At 37.2% G+C, this 14732-nt stretch overlaps 1 protein-coding gene across 5 annotated transcripts in view; it reads right to left on the minus strand.

The window, feature by feature from the left end:
• Positions 1-14732, minus strand: part of HS3ST5 (heparan sulfate-glucosamine 3-sulfotransferase 5) — a 256859-nt gene that overhangs the window by 97489 nt on the left and 144638 nt on the right. The window lies entirely within an intron of this gene.

A 14732-nucleotide genomic window follows, 5' to 3' on the forward strand; every position in this document is an offset into this window, starting at 1 on the left:
TTTATTAAACAATTTGCTGATGAAGAGCAAGAGCTCACATTTGAGTTAGACCTCAGATTCTATAATTATTAATTCCCTTTCATCAGAGATGGACGTGTAAACTGAGTGCTACCCACATGGTCTTTCAGGTAATATTCTTGTAGCAGAACCTTGGTTGTGCTGAGGTTTTTAGGTGTGAGTGGTTAGATGTACTCTCCTTAAAAATGTGAATACTGTGTTTCCCAGAGGGGCCTTTTTATAGTCATATGATATTATCCATATCAATTATTTTTACCTTTGCTATTACTTGAATATATTAAACAATTGTGTTTCTTCCTAAGTTGAATATAGATTATCCAGTGACCTGAGTAATTCTCTAGCTGCAGAGTACATATCTGGCTCTAAAGTTAAAGTGTTATTAGAGGCACAAAAAGAAAAGAAAAACATGGGGAAAATGAAAAAAATTGCAATGAAACAAATTTGCAATGCCAAACATTTTTTAAAGATTTATTTATTTATTTGTTTATGTATTTATAGACAGAAGGGAAGGGAGGGAGAAAGAGAAGGAGAGAAACATCAATGTGTAGTTGCCTCTTGTGCACCCCTACTGGGGACCTGGCCAGCAATCCAGGTATGTATCCTGACTGGTAATTGAACCAGTGACCCTTTGGTTCAGGGGCTGGCGCTCATTCACTGAGACACACCAGCAAGGGCCAGACATTTTTTTTGTAAGGTGGGATTTCATTATTTCAGGCTATTATTAAGAATGTATATGACATCTAAATAGATTGTAGGAGCCCTGTTCCAATACATTATTCTCACTAATATATATTTGAATATAGTAGACATAAAAATTATTCTAGCCCAAAATGGCCACATTACCCATCTTGAATATCCATCTTTTGCTTGGATCCATTGCGTGCACATACATTTAAGTTGCACAGCGCACACACACACACACACACACACACCTTCTTTCAAGAAAAGGAAAGACTTTAAAAATTTATATATTTGGTTAATAGCCAGCTATCAAATCTATTGCATCTCTTCTTTGATTCAAACTGTATTGCATTATTTCCAGTTTTTCCACTTGAATCCTTGTCAACTCTTTGCTTTACAATCCCAACATTGCCCAAATACTTCTAGAGAACAAGTAGAAATGAGTGCCTTCAGTTGTATCAGGACACGGCACATCAACAGTGCCCACCTGTAAGCCAGAAAATGGGCTCCAATGCTTGTGAGAATTTCTTGGCATGTTCACAGGCTGCTGACCTCAACATAAGATAAACAAAACCTCAACTACTCTGCTCCTGAATTTGTTTTATAAACTAAAATTATTTCTAAAGTCCTCAAATAAACAGAAATCATTATAATTATGAATAATTAAAATGCTAAACTCAAGAGGACACTCAACGTTTATTATAGAATTCATCCCCTAAGGGTAAGTGCCTTTAATTAGTTCAGTTTTACAACAGAAGAAAAATGTGACAATAACTAATTGTAGGTATTTAATACAAGGAACAAAACAAGCTATCTTGCCTTTTAAATTGCCCTATTCTAGCCAGAAAGGCACTGCTCACTTTCAGATTCTTAACAGTTGTACTAATTCCAGGACACAGAAAAGCAGTTGACTACAGGAAAACATACCACCTTCAAGTCTGTAAGTAGAAGCACTTCAGCTTTATTAGTTATTTTAGTTGAGCAGCTTAAAGTAGAAGGTAAGATATAGTAATGGTTTTAAAAGAGAGTCTTTTAAAAGACATTTCATAAAATTTATCAATATTTTTATTCATTTAATTTACCAATATTTATTAAGCACCTGCCATGTGTCAGGGTACATGTTAAACGAGTAACATTCGAATATAAGAATTAGCCAATGGTTATTTTAAATTTTTATTTATTATTATTTTAAAAAATCTTCATCCAATGATATATTTATTGATTTTAGATAGAGAGATGGAGAGAAAAGGAAGAGGGGTAGAGAGAGAGAGAAACATTGATATGAGAGAGAAACATCAAAAGGTTCAATAGGTTGTCTCCCATACGCACTCTGACTGGGAATCAAACCTGCAGCCTTTTGGTATATGGGATGCTGCTCAAACGAAGCCACCTGGCCAGGGTGCCAGTGGTTATTTTTAAAACATATACAAACATATATACAAATTTTATTATATCAATATATTTGTGTATTCTTACAAATATAAAGTCTGGAGTATATGAGGTCTGTCTGGAAGGTATCCAGCCACATAATATGAAAAATAGAGACATTTATTGAAGAAGATACAAAATACAACAAACATTGTACACAGGACAATGATGCCTCAGTCCCCTTCAAAGTAGGCACCTTGGGACACAGTTCTCCCAGTTGTCATCAGCTGTCATGTTGTATTTTCCTGAATCTCATTAACAGTCTGAAATTTCTTCCCTTTCAAAGGTGATTTTAGTGTTAGGAAAAGGCAGAAGTCACAGGGTGCCAAATCTGAGCTGTAGGGGGGCTGAGTCACTGGGTGATTGGAAGTTTCGCCAAAAAACTCTGCATGAGACATGATGCATGAGCAGGCACGTTATTGGCATGAGCTGCCAATCACCAGTTGCTCATAGCTGCAGCCTTCTGATCATCAGAATAGTTTCTGTGGAGGAGTGTTCCAGCTTAACTCAAAATTTGATACAGATTCGTTGCTCTATTTGTTCAGTCATTTTGAATGTGACAAAATTGACTTGTGAGCATGTGTACTGTGTGACAGCCACACAGTACACATGCTCACTCAATGGCATCTACCACCCCCACTGACTAGTACAGTGAAATAGTCATTGTTCACACATGCGCATTCCAGTACACTGTCCTTGGCTGACAGGTTACATCGATGTCATGCAAACTGTTCTTGTTATATTACCAATGGCTGGACTTTTTCCAGACAGACCTTGTATATCTACAATTTATTAAATTAAGCTATTCAAAGTCTTATTCCTCATTGTTCTTAAAGTTGTAATAAATTATTTTAATTAAAAATTAAATAAAAAAGTTATTAAAATTTTTCTTCCTCAGAGAGTCCTCCATCTTCCATAAAGCTTTTGTTTTTCAAAATAAGTCTATTTTCTTTGTGAGTAATAAACTCTTTCTAGTTATTAGGATGTTTCTAAGAAATTTATAGGACTAAAATGTAGGTCAAGTTAGAAATGATTTAACAAATAGTAATTATAGTTGTGCATCTAGAATACCATAATGAAGCAGAATTGTTTTGCAATGATTCAGTATCAAACTGACAAGCCTGACCCAAGACAAGTTTGACTTCTAGGGAACACTTCAGAGAAATACATTTTGTCTTTCATTTATAGAGGAAAGAACTCATTAAAAAGAAGACATGACTGATTTCAAAATGATAAATCTCAAGTTACCAAGTCTACTTTTAATGATTATTTGCCTGACTCTTATATTAGAATGATTATTTTAAATGCTTATATTTAATTTAAACATAATTAGTGAAACCTTGCTATTACTGCCTCATCCCTTTTGAAATTAATTAATTTTTAAAGTAGCTCAAAAAAGTGCTGTGAAACTTTAATAGTAAAGTAATTCAGAATCAGTTTGCATCTCCTGTTGGTTACAGTTGTGAGTCCATAGAGGCCATTTATACTAGGTATGATTGCAGGCTCTCTGGCATGGCCATTATGTAGTAGAATCAAATGTACTCATATGTCATTGATGCTTCCTCTATGCATATGAGAGATTCTTTAACCTACCAGGCAATAATAGTCTATAATCAAAGACATGACTGTTTAAGCTTTAAAGGGATCTAAATTTTATAAGTAAAATTTTCTCTTAGTACATTCAAGAGGAGCTACTGGTTTAAGCCAGTGCTTCACATGTGTGCAACAAGCCTCTGCACCTCCCTTTCTTTGAATCAATGCAATAATGTAATCAGAAAGTGTTTTCAAGGCAATGTCCTGAATTTAACTTCTATTTAAACAAACTACATAACTTGTATACCAGGAACCAAGAGAGAATGGCTAGTAATGTAGAACTGTTTTTCCTGATGTACAAAATATGAGAATCTTCTAAAACACACACCATAGCCACCCAGGGTTGGTTTCCTGGTACAGTGAGAAACTACATCCATAAATATCCTACATTCCTTGGTGTGCTTGGTGTGCAAAACTGCTACCCTGTGCACATTTGTTTATTAATGATATTGCTGCCATTTATTAGGTACTGAATATGTATTAGGCATGAACTAAATGCTGAATGAGGGGGTATTATTAGGCCCATTTTACAGATAAACAAAGTGAGGCTTGGGCAGGCTGAGACACTTGCCCTGGGTCACATAATTATTATGGTTAAGTGAAGGAGACAGAGTGCAAAGCCTCACTGCCTAGATCTGCTCCTCACTGTCCTCAGCTCTCTGTCTCAGAGGTCTAAGGCATTCTCAAATCTGAGATGCTTACAACTAGCACCACTACCACACATAAGAAATACTTCTCTCCCTTGCATAACAGTGGGAGTTAATTAAAATTAAGTATTGCCCCCAGTAGTAATATCCTCTCACACTAATATGTGCAGAATTTTCAAATATTTTATTAAAACCTGGGCCCTCTCCACTATAATGAGCCCCTATAATTGGGGGAATCCATTCCTCACATTCTCTGACCTGCTGGCTCAAACCTGCTGTATCCCCACCCACACTTTAGGAATTTTAATTCGGAGCAGGCTATATAAAGTCAGACTCAGCTTACACATTCCAGGAAGCTGTGTAGAATATTCTTCTCTTCACACTAGTACTATTATGTAGCATACCAGGATGCCTTGAAGCTATACGGGATCTCAATGACTTCAAATGCCATCTGTTCCTGTTTCTTTCAGGCTCGCTCCTTGGTTCCCTAAACAATGAATGACTGATATTCCCACTCAAGAGCTCTACTCAGGCACATTTTCTGCAAAGAATGTAGGTAACAGATACAGATATCCCTCCTATTTAGATATTAGATTGAGATCGAAGCCAATTATTGATTGATTTTAAGTTGAATATTTCAAGAATCAGTCACTATCTTAACACTGGACATCTTCACCAGGTCCGAAGGATTGGGACCATCACGGAGTCGCCCTGATGGAGAGGTACGACGAAGATCCAGAAGCTGGGAGACGTACTGGCGTCTCTGCTGCGATCATCTTGCTCAGGCCGTCAAATACTATCTGTTTTCTTTGCTTTTCTGGCTACCGTTTCCTCTAGGCTAAAAGATTTTAAAATGACTGGGTGGGGGTGAGGGAGACCTGAGAAACTAACTAGTTTGAGATTTTAATTCTTTATTTCATCTGCCAGACACTGAAATGCAGTTAACTGCAGCAAGTGTTCCTCACAGATAAGGGAATTGTTGCCTCACGTATAATTACACTGGCTCTACCGGTAGACAGAGCTGGCTGTATCATCTTCATACTATTAGAAGTGCTAGTAAGTCTGAAAGGAATCCATTTTGAGAAGGGTCAGAACTACTTTTATTTTACTTCAAACCAGGGTTATCATGGAATAGAACTGATAATTCCTTTGGGGGAACAATTTTTGGAATATAAAAAAGTGTATGAAAGGGTAAATGAAACTGACTGTTGTGACTGGCAGTAAGTTCAGGCATTTTGTGTTCTTTTGTGTTTTCTTTGGAATGTTAAACAGGTCGGACTCTTTTAAAAAGAAAACATTTTATTCAGAACATTCTCCCATGAAAGCCCTCTTTGACAAAGTGTCATTTTTTGATATATTACTACGGTCTGCCCACATTTTATATTCAAAAAAGGCAAGCAACGTTTTAACAACTTTTGACAAGCATGGGGAATTAAACTTCCACAGAACTGACTCGCAATGTTATAGACTGTTATATTTTTTATTTTGTGCTTCTATAGAGCAAGCCACAACATTTTCAATTATATCAATTTCTGGTTGAAAAACATGCAGAGAAATTAAAGATAATTAGAATAGGAAAATTCCACTTCATTGATAATATTTTAAGTATGTAATCCTGAAATTTGTTGAGAAAGATAGCTACAGATATATCATTCAGTGAATTATAAACATAACAGGAAAGTCAAAATTTTTTCTAGAAAACCAAGAAATCTTAAGAAATTCAGCTACATCTTAATTATACGTACACATTACCTACTAGATCAGCAATCCCCAGCCTTTTTGGCACCAGGGACCAGTTTCATGGAAGACAATTTTTCCATGGACCAGGTGGGGTGGATGGTTTCAGGATGATTCAAGTGCATTACCTTCAAGGTCACCTCCTACCGCGTGGCCTGGTTCCTAACAGGCCCAGACCAGTCCACAGTCTAGGAGCTGGGGACGCCTGCACTAGATCATTTCATCCTGCCTACTGCAAATCTCGAAAACCACAGCCAACAAACTGCCCCTCATTCTGCGTCTCTCTGACTGCGGTGACCCTGCATGATGAGTAGGGTCCTGATTGCTTTCCGGTCTCCTCTGCCTTCACTCCACCCTGCCCTTGCTCAGTCTTTCATCCAGAACTTCTCCAATTCCTTGAGTATGTTAGGCTCTTGCTCTTCTGCCTTGATCACGATCCCAATCAGCCTGGCTAATTTCTTCCCTTTTTCTTGGTCTCAGCTTGGGTGTCACTTTCCTCAGGAAGATTTCTCTGATAATTCTCTCCCCTAGGTGTCCTTTCTCTAGATTCTGTAGGATCCCATTCCCTCCAGTCCAAGACCCTGCCATAAAGTGACATCGTTGCCTCTCTACCTGCCTGTATCCTCAACAGACTGTAAGCTCCATGAAGGCTAAGGCCTTGTATGTCTTATTTACTATAAATCTCTACTGCTTAGACTAGTTCTTGAAAGAGTTTGGCTGCTCTCAAACACTTTGCTAAAAAGATTAATAAATCATTTGAATGAAAAGTTCTATATGATCAATTTTTTCCTTTAGATGATAATATAAAATGTAAAATATAACTGCTTTGAAAGCATATTAACTTATTAGGGTTGGTATGTGTTCATGTTAATGTTCCCACTTGATTATTTCATTTAGCCTGAACAAGATTCATATTTTCGTTCAAGAGCTTCCTCATATGACCTCTCTCTTTAAAAGTGTGCCATAGGAGCCACTGTCCCATGTTAAGCTCTGGAATGTCATGTTTGTATTTGAGTTTATAATGTAGACTTCTTGTGGTAGTAACAAGGGTACATTGAAAGGGGTAAGGAAGAATTTACGGAGACAAGTGTATAACATCCGAAGAGGCCTACAGTCTTGCTTTATATTGCTGTGTCATTGTAATCTGTTAACTTTCAGAGGGAAGCTGCAACTGGATAAGGAGAAAATATAAAACAATTTCCCATTCAGTGAGTCAGGGAAATGGAGCTGGAGAAAAGGGCATCTTATGAATATTGTTATTAGATAATCAAGAGCTGTGATAATCAATATACTCTTGAAGGTACCCTAAATCTAATAATGCAGCTGTGGATAACTAAATTACGATTATGACAAATTCAGGCAATTGGTTCAGGGTTCTTTGCATCCAAAATTCAAATAAGTAATCAAAGTGAAATTGCATTAGCTGACCTCCTCAGACCACCTCTGAAATATAGGAGGCATTTATTAAGCATACCCCAAATAACAGCATGACATAACTACTTCCATATTTCACAAATGCCTTTGGCTAAGGGAAAGGGTGGATGGAGTTGGGTGGGGGAGAGTGGATGTGGGGGCAAGGACATGCAAGGAAGAGAAGGAGCTCCTTGCAAAGAGATAAGTGTAACTCATTTAAAATATTGCCATAGCAGTACTTTTCTTAAGTCAAGATTAAAAATATGATATGCTTATGGAATGTTATCTTCCACAGCAAAAGTAATATAAAACCAATTTTTACTCCCACATAAATTACTTACACAGCTGCCACTGACTGGTTTTACACATTAATGCTGGCACTGATGGACCATCTATAAATGAGATTCTCTGTACTTTTTAGTCTTCAGCCTTTAGTATTTCTTTGTCTCTTTAATAAACTCTCATTTCTTATTTTGAAATATATTGAAATAGTTCACCAGGAGCACGAATGGAGTTGTTTTCACTGGGTCTCTTCTGGGCTTCCTGGGGCCAGTATGCAGATGGTGGGAGAAAACAATTCTAAGGACTGCGACAATGGTGCATCAGTTAGAGCGCAGTATTTACAGTCTCCATTAAAGAAACACATTTGTTTTACTGAACCGTATTTTCATCTGAAGAACTGTTCACCTCACCCCCCACGTCTTTCCAAAATGCTTCTTTGTAGCAATTCTCATTTTGAAAGAGTGCTTCAGATTTATTCTGAGGAATTCAAGTCCTCCAGACTCTTTGGCAATATACTTTTTATCAGATCAGCAGAAACAATGTGAAGACACCTGTCACGGTAATTTCAAATGTCTATCATCTACAAATATACATAAATGATCTATGGTTGCAATGTGGTCCTTGAATGGAGGACTTTTTCAAGAAAGACAAACAAATGCTATTGAAAATGTAAAAGGGTACACTGTAAGAAAAAGTCGCTTGCAGCATTTGTGGGAACTTACATTTTTTATTTTTATCTTTAATAATAATGGAGAGAACATTTCTGAAAGAACTAATCTTGCTTTTTATTCACACAGAGCATTACATATACATGCACGCCTACTCCCAGGTATAGGCACCATTCAACTCCACTCCACAGGGCTGCAGCTGGAAACGAAGTCGGATTAACAACCAAGCATTTACTGGATGCCTACTCAGGGTAAATGACAGATAATCTACACCCTCACCCCATGCAATCCCCACCAAAACAAAGAAAGGTATGACTGTTGAACATGTAAGGTTTTTTAAAAAGAACAGAGAAAGGCTGGGTTATAAATCTATTTTTATGTCCTATATACCAATTCTTTTCTATGGTCTTAACTTACAGGTTAGTCACTCTCAGAAACTGGAACACTCCAAGATAATTCTATTGTGCAGCCAGAGCTGGAAATGCTGCTCTAAAAGCCTTCTTCTGCTCTGTGATTTAGTGACAAACTCCCTTTCTATTTGTCATGTCTCATCTCCACACATCTGCATTTCCCTCACAACCAAGTAGCCTTTCACCAGGACTTGAAAGTTATGTGATATTTTCCTATCCCATTCCCTGTTCTGTCCTCAGAACTGGAAGGCAATGCTACTGTAGTTTGCATGTGAAGTATTAGACATTTTAACATCCAGATTCAATGAAGCAAGTGTGGATCAAAACAATGATCCCACTTATTATCTAAAGGAATAGCACTTGAGATAGCTTTTGACGTGGGGTTGCAAGTTTATAGACAATAAGAAGGTATGAAGGATGATGGAAAACATATTCTTCTACTCTTTTAAATCCCATCTATAAAGACTCAAACCTAAGTGAACATAATTACACGGTTTTATAATCACTCCAATATTCCCAAACGTTTGACATTTTAATAGAGCACATGTAGCATTCAGGCAGGGCTCAAATGGCTCTAACGGTGCCATTGCTGTTTTGTGAAGCTGCATGTTCTCTGGTAGTGTGGCTAAGGACAGCAATATCCAACCCTCAAAAGGCAATAAAGAACACTCTGGAAGGTACCTTATTTCTAAACAACGATGGCATATTATAGCATTCTCTGTCAGCGTTTTATTTGTTTCCACAAGACTAGAAACAAACACTGAGGTCTTTACTCTGAAGTCTATTTCCAGAATTTATCTTACTAACAAAGACTTAGTCCTGGGAGAGGTGTTCTAGTTATAAAAGAAGAATTTCTCTTTGTAAGAGTTTATTTGTTATTTATATGCACAAGTAAGTTTACAGGTTTGAGTATACAAACATAGAGTTTATTCTTGTATTATTATTTGTTAATTATTACACAGTTTCTTATATGAATAACTGTAAAGCTACTTTTGCCCCACCCTGTATTCATTTGACACTCTTAGTTTTTAACTGTGTATGAAGAGCAACCAAATGTAAAATCATATTTTCCATGATCCATATGATAAAGCAAAAGAAAGAAATTTACTGCAATAAGAATATTTTTATGTATTTATATGGAAAGAAGGAAGGAAAACCAAACTTTTATAAACAAGAAAAAAGATTTGGAATAAGTTGAATTTTCTTTCAGCCTTGTTTCTAGTGGTTATTTATTTATCCCAATTATGCATTCACTGAAGTTTTGCAGAAACACTTACTCTTACTTTTGTCCTGTCTTATATTTAAGCACACCATGATAGGCCACTCATTCCAAACAGCTTCCCTTAGCTGTTTGGATTTTGAATTGTATGTATATGAACTCAGGTTGCCTCAAAATAATAAAAGAAAATAAGGCATATTTCTGAGGCCACAAAAGAAGAACCTGTTTTACCACTCTACCACTGCAGAGATGTGTCTTGGAGAAGAATTTTAACTGTGAAAAAAATGGCTTATTAATCATAACCAAATCTATTTATCAATCAGCCCTGCATAGGGGTGACACAATAATGACATAAACATAAATAACATGGCAAATGGCCACCAAACAAACAGAAATCTAGCTTGCAATTATTTGTGCAGCAAGAGCCCGCACGCACTAGCTTGCATCCAGATCAAGAGGGAGAGAGGAACAGTGACGGGGAAAGGGAGGACACGCACCCACAGCTGCCCGGCCCCTGGGGCTGCCAGGCTGCGCCGGCAGACTTCCGCAAGCCCTGCGGAGAGGAGCTGGCAGCAGACAGGGGTACCTTTCAGAAACCTGTCATTGTAAGGCTTTAATTTCCCAACTTGTTTTAAGATCTGTTTTCCCCTTTTTGTCAGCCTGAAATGTTTCAGAAACAAGGGTTGGGAAAGCAAAGAGAACATGACGGGACAATGGGTAGACTGAGGTGTACTTGCAGGCAGAGAAAGCTGTCTATCTAAACCCTGTCTTTCCAGAGGGGAGAGATGAGGGAGAAGAAATGCTTTTAGCAAACAAGGGGGATAAGTAGCTTTTTACAAAATGCCATGTCAAACAAAAGTCCTTCATGCATTTTTGAAAGAGAAATGAATGATATTTACTGTATATGTGACAAGCTATTTGACAGCATACATTTTCTTTGTCTTTTTTTTTCCCCATATACTGTATTTAGCCATTCCCAGGAACTGTGTGAGTTGCCCAGAGCAAGGCTTATAGGATGGTGGGACATGGCTGGGGACTCAAGGTCCTGTCAACTTTAGGTTTTGTCATTGGAATAATTAGCTCTCTCTAGAATGTCAGCTCAGTGAAGGGAGGTTATTTTGTTTTGCTTTGTGTTGCTCTTTGCTCTGTCCCTAGCACCCATAATATTGCCTGTCAGAGAGTATATTTGTAATAAATATTTGGAGTATGAATGTAGACAGTTCAGACACCAAGCTCTCTGACTTTGGCTATTACCTGTAGTTAATTACAAATTCATTGAAATGTTAGCATGTGCCAGACACTGTGCCAAAAACTAGTCATTTCATATCTAATTATTTAATCCTCACAGTGGCTTATGTGCTAATTGCATTATCTCCATTTTAGAAATAGTAGTAAAGTACTAGAATTAGAATGAAGTAGTTGAGTAACTTACTTAAAGGCTTATAATGTGTAGAAAGTACAGAAAAAGTTAACCTAGTTGAAGTCCAAAGCTTAAGCTTTTTACCATGCTAAATCCTGGTTTGATGCTGCTTTGTTGATGACTTTTCTCCATCAAATAAAGACAGTCTCAGCCTTGTCTTTATTCTGGACCCTGGTCTTACCTACACTGCTCCATCTCTGGTCTTGGGATCTTGCACTAAGCCTGATGCAAGCTTCATTTCAGTGCTCCAATGTCCCCAGAACATTTTTGTGGTACTGTTTAAGGCAGCTCAGGCTGCCATAACAAGATACCATGGATTGTTGGCTTAAACAACAGGAATTTATTTTCTCACAGTTCTGGATGTTATAGGCCCAAGGTCATGGTGTCAGCACAGCCGGGTTCTGGTAAGACTTCCCTTCCTGGCTTGCAGATGCCTGCCTTCTGACTGTGTGCTCATGTGGCCTTTCCTGGATAAGTGAATATGCAGAGAGACTGCTCCATCTTTTTCTTTTCATAAGGCCACCAATCCTACTAGATTGGAACCCCACTCTTATGATCTCATTTAACTTAAATTACCTCCTTAAAGCCCTGTCTCCAAGTACAGTCACACTGGCAGGAACAACTTCAAAATATGAGTTCGAAAGGGAAAAAAATTCAATAATAGCAGGTGTCCTTCTGAGCTAAATTATCTGGGAGAGAAACAGACAAATACATTCCATTTTTCTGCTTTTAGTCACATGACTCACTGTCACACTTACAGGAATAACTCTTTTTCTCACCTTTTTTGGTTCTTGCAATGCTTTGGCCTCAGTCATTTAGATATTAAATATAGATAGCTTGGTCCAAGGTATACTGGATTTGAAGAACTGTTCAAATCCAAGTCATTCTGCTAATGTGACCTTCCAACAGTAATCTCTTGGGAGTTTCTTGATCTTAGCAGAGCCTTCACTCTGGCCATTCCTTGGGCAGAGTTAGCATTCAGGGGGCAAATACCGACTCAGGGGTCACCTACCTAAGTGCTAACCTTCATTATATCTGTGTAACCTAAAGGACATGGTGAAATTTTTGAAATATAAACTTTAACATTATTACTTTACTAAATCTACAAAATCATAGATATCTCCTGATTCCCACAGGGACATATCACAAGTGTCATGTGGCCTAATGTAGTTTCCAATCTTTGTGTAGGACATCACATCTTTGTGCTACTGTCCTACATGCAACTTCGAGAATCCCTGTTCTGAGTGGACAAAGTCAGTAAAACTTTAAGTTAGTCTTTGGTATATTTAAAATGTTTCTTGGAACTTTCCAACTGAATCCTACAATCAGAAATCATACTGTGACCTAGTTATTACAAAGCTTCCTTACTACTGGATAAAAATGGAGCCTATAAGTCTCTTTGTAGCAACAGTAGCCTTGTTCCTTCTCTAAACTTGCACCAAGCTTCTGTTGGGATGACAGTGGATCTTGCAGCTGAGTACTGGTGCATGGCCATGGCCCTCACCAAAAATTCAAAATGCTGTTATAGATTTGACCACGGTAGACATGACTAAAATGTCAAAGAGACCTGATGCAACAGTGTGGACATTTTTAAGGGAGCTTTCTTATTTTGGCAAAAATAGACCTCCTTGAACATTCTTTCATAGGGAAATCTGATTTTGCATATGTGTGTGATGTGTGCATGATGTCTTGAATTGTAAAGTTCCCCTTTATGTTTCATTAGCATAATTACATTTGAAGATAGAACAGTGGGTTTTTAAACATATAATTAAAATTATTAAAATATAAGTATTCTTAGTAAATGCAAAGCCATTATTTAAAACAGAATGAGAGTGTGTGCAAGTCATACACATTGCAGTGTTTGTATGCACTTCTTGGAAATATTTTAACAAGCTATCACTAATGGATTTTCACATAGTTACTTATGAATGTAAATATAAATTATTTATTTTATAAAGAAGAGATTGATCATCCCTAAGTTGCTATCAGGTACTAAATGTAGACAATAATGCAAAATTCAAGTAGAAACAGTATTTCTTTGCAATGTTTTCTTTCATTGACTAAAGAAAACAAAGTTTTCTGTCCTTGGGCAACATTGTGATAATCAGTTTAATTTCAGTTTCTCTAAAAAACACCAAACTATATATTTCTCTATAACTATAGAGAAGAGTTCTAGGTAAGGAACTGGAAATCTGAGTACTTGCTTTAGCTCCGGCATTGAATACAAATAGCTCTGAGACTCTGGGCAGACTAGTAAAACTCCTGAGTTTTTCTGACTGCAAAAAAGAGGTTAAAGAGTGGATAAGATCTGAAGTCCTTAAAGTTTCTCCCACTCTGTGACTCCAGGTGTTTATTCCTATTTCTAGAGCCAATAGAATGGTTCTCCATGAACAGACAATATTATCCTTCACATAGTCACAGTGGCTAACCTTGTCATTGTTAAGCAGAATGTTCCAGGTGGTATCCAGCTCAACAGAAGCCACATTTGATTGTTTCTTACTCTTTTCTGAAGTTTATTACTTGTAACAGTCTTTCACCAACTACTGTGGTTGACATTCACCCTATAAGGTGCCAATATGCCACTCTCTCTGGAATGATTTACTTGATCCCTCTGATATACCAAGCCACATTTCCTGGCTTTAAACAGGAAATTTCTGCTGTAGAATTTAGTACAATTGGTGGTTACATACCTATGTATATGTTAGTTACATATTGATGCATCACGTCTACCTGTCTCTTTAAAGGTGTAAACTCCAAGACTACTAATACTAGGCTAGATTTTTTAAAAAATTTGCTCTCTATCTTTTTCAAGGAAACAAATGAACATATCTTAAAAAGAGAGTTCTATGGGGTTATTAGGGAAAACAGCAGCACCCTGCTCATTCCAACACCATTTTCAGCTCTCTGAAAGCAACTATTTTCTATTCCTCTAGCTGGATATGTTGGTATTTTTTACTATCTTTGAAAATATTATGCTTATATCACTTTTCCTTGAATTTTCTGTTTTAGGCATTGAATATCGATTTTCCGCTTGGAAGGCTTTAGTTTTCTCACTCCCCTACTACCCTTACTACACAAACACTTCTTATCATCCCATTCTCCCCATGCAGTTAGATCAGTCGTGGTGGTTATGACATTATCAGTGTATTATTATTATGTAGTGACATTCTCTGATGAGTCATGCATTATATCATAATTGTGTCTCTTTTTGCACAA

Source organism: Phyllostomus hastatus, unplaced genomic scaffold (genome assembly GCF_019186645.2).
Source record: "Phyllostomus hastatus isolate PE091 unplaced genomic scaffold, TTU_PhHast_1.1 phas_contig_40, whole genome shotgun sequence".
Classification (NCBI taxonomy): domain Eukaryota; kingdom Metazoa; phylum Chordata; class Mammalia; order Chiroptera; family Phyllostomidae; genus Phyllostomus; species Phyllostomus hastatus.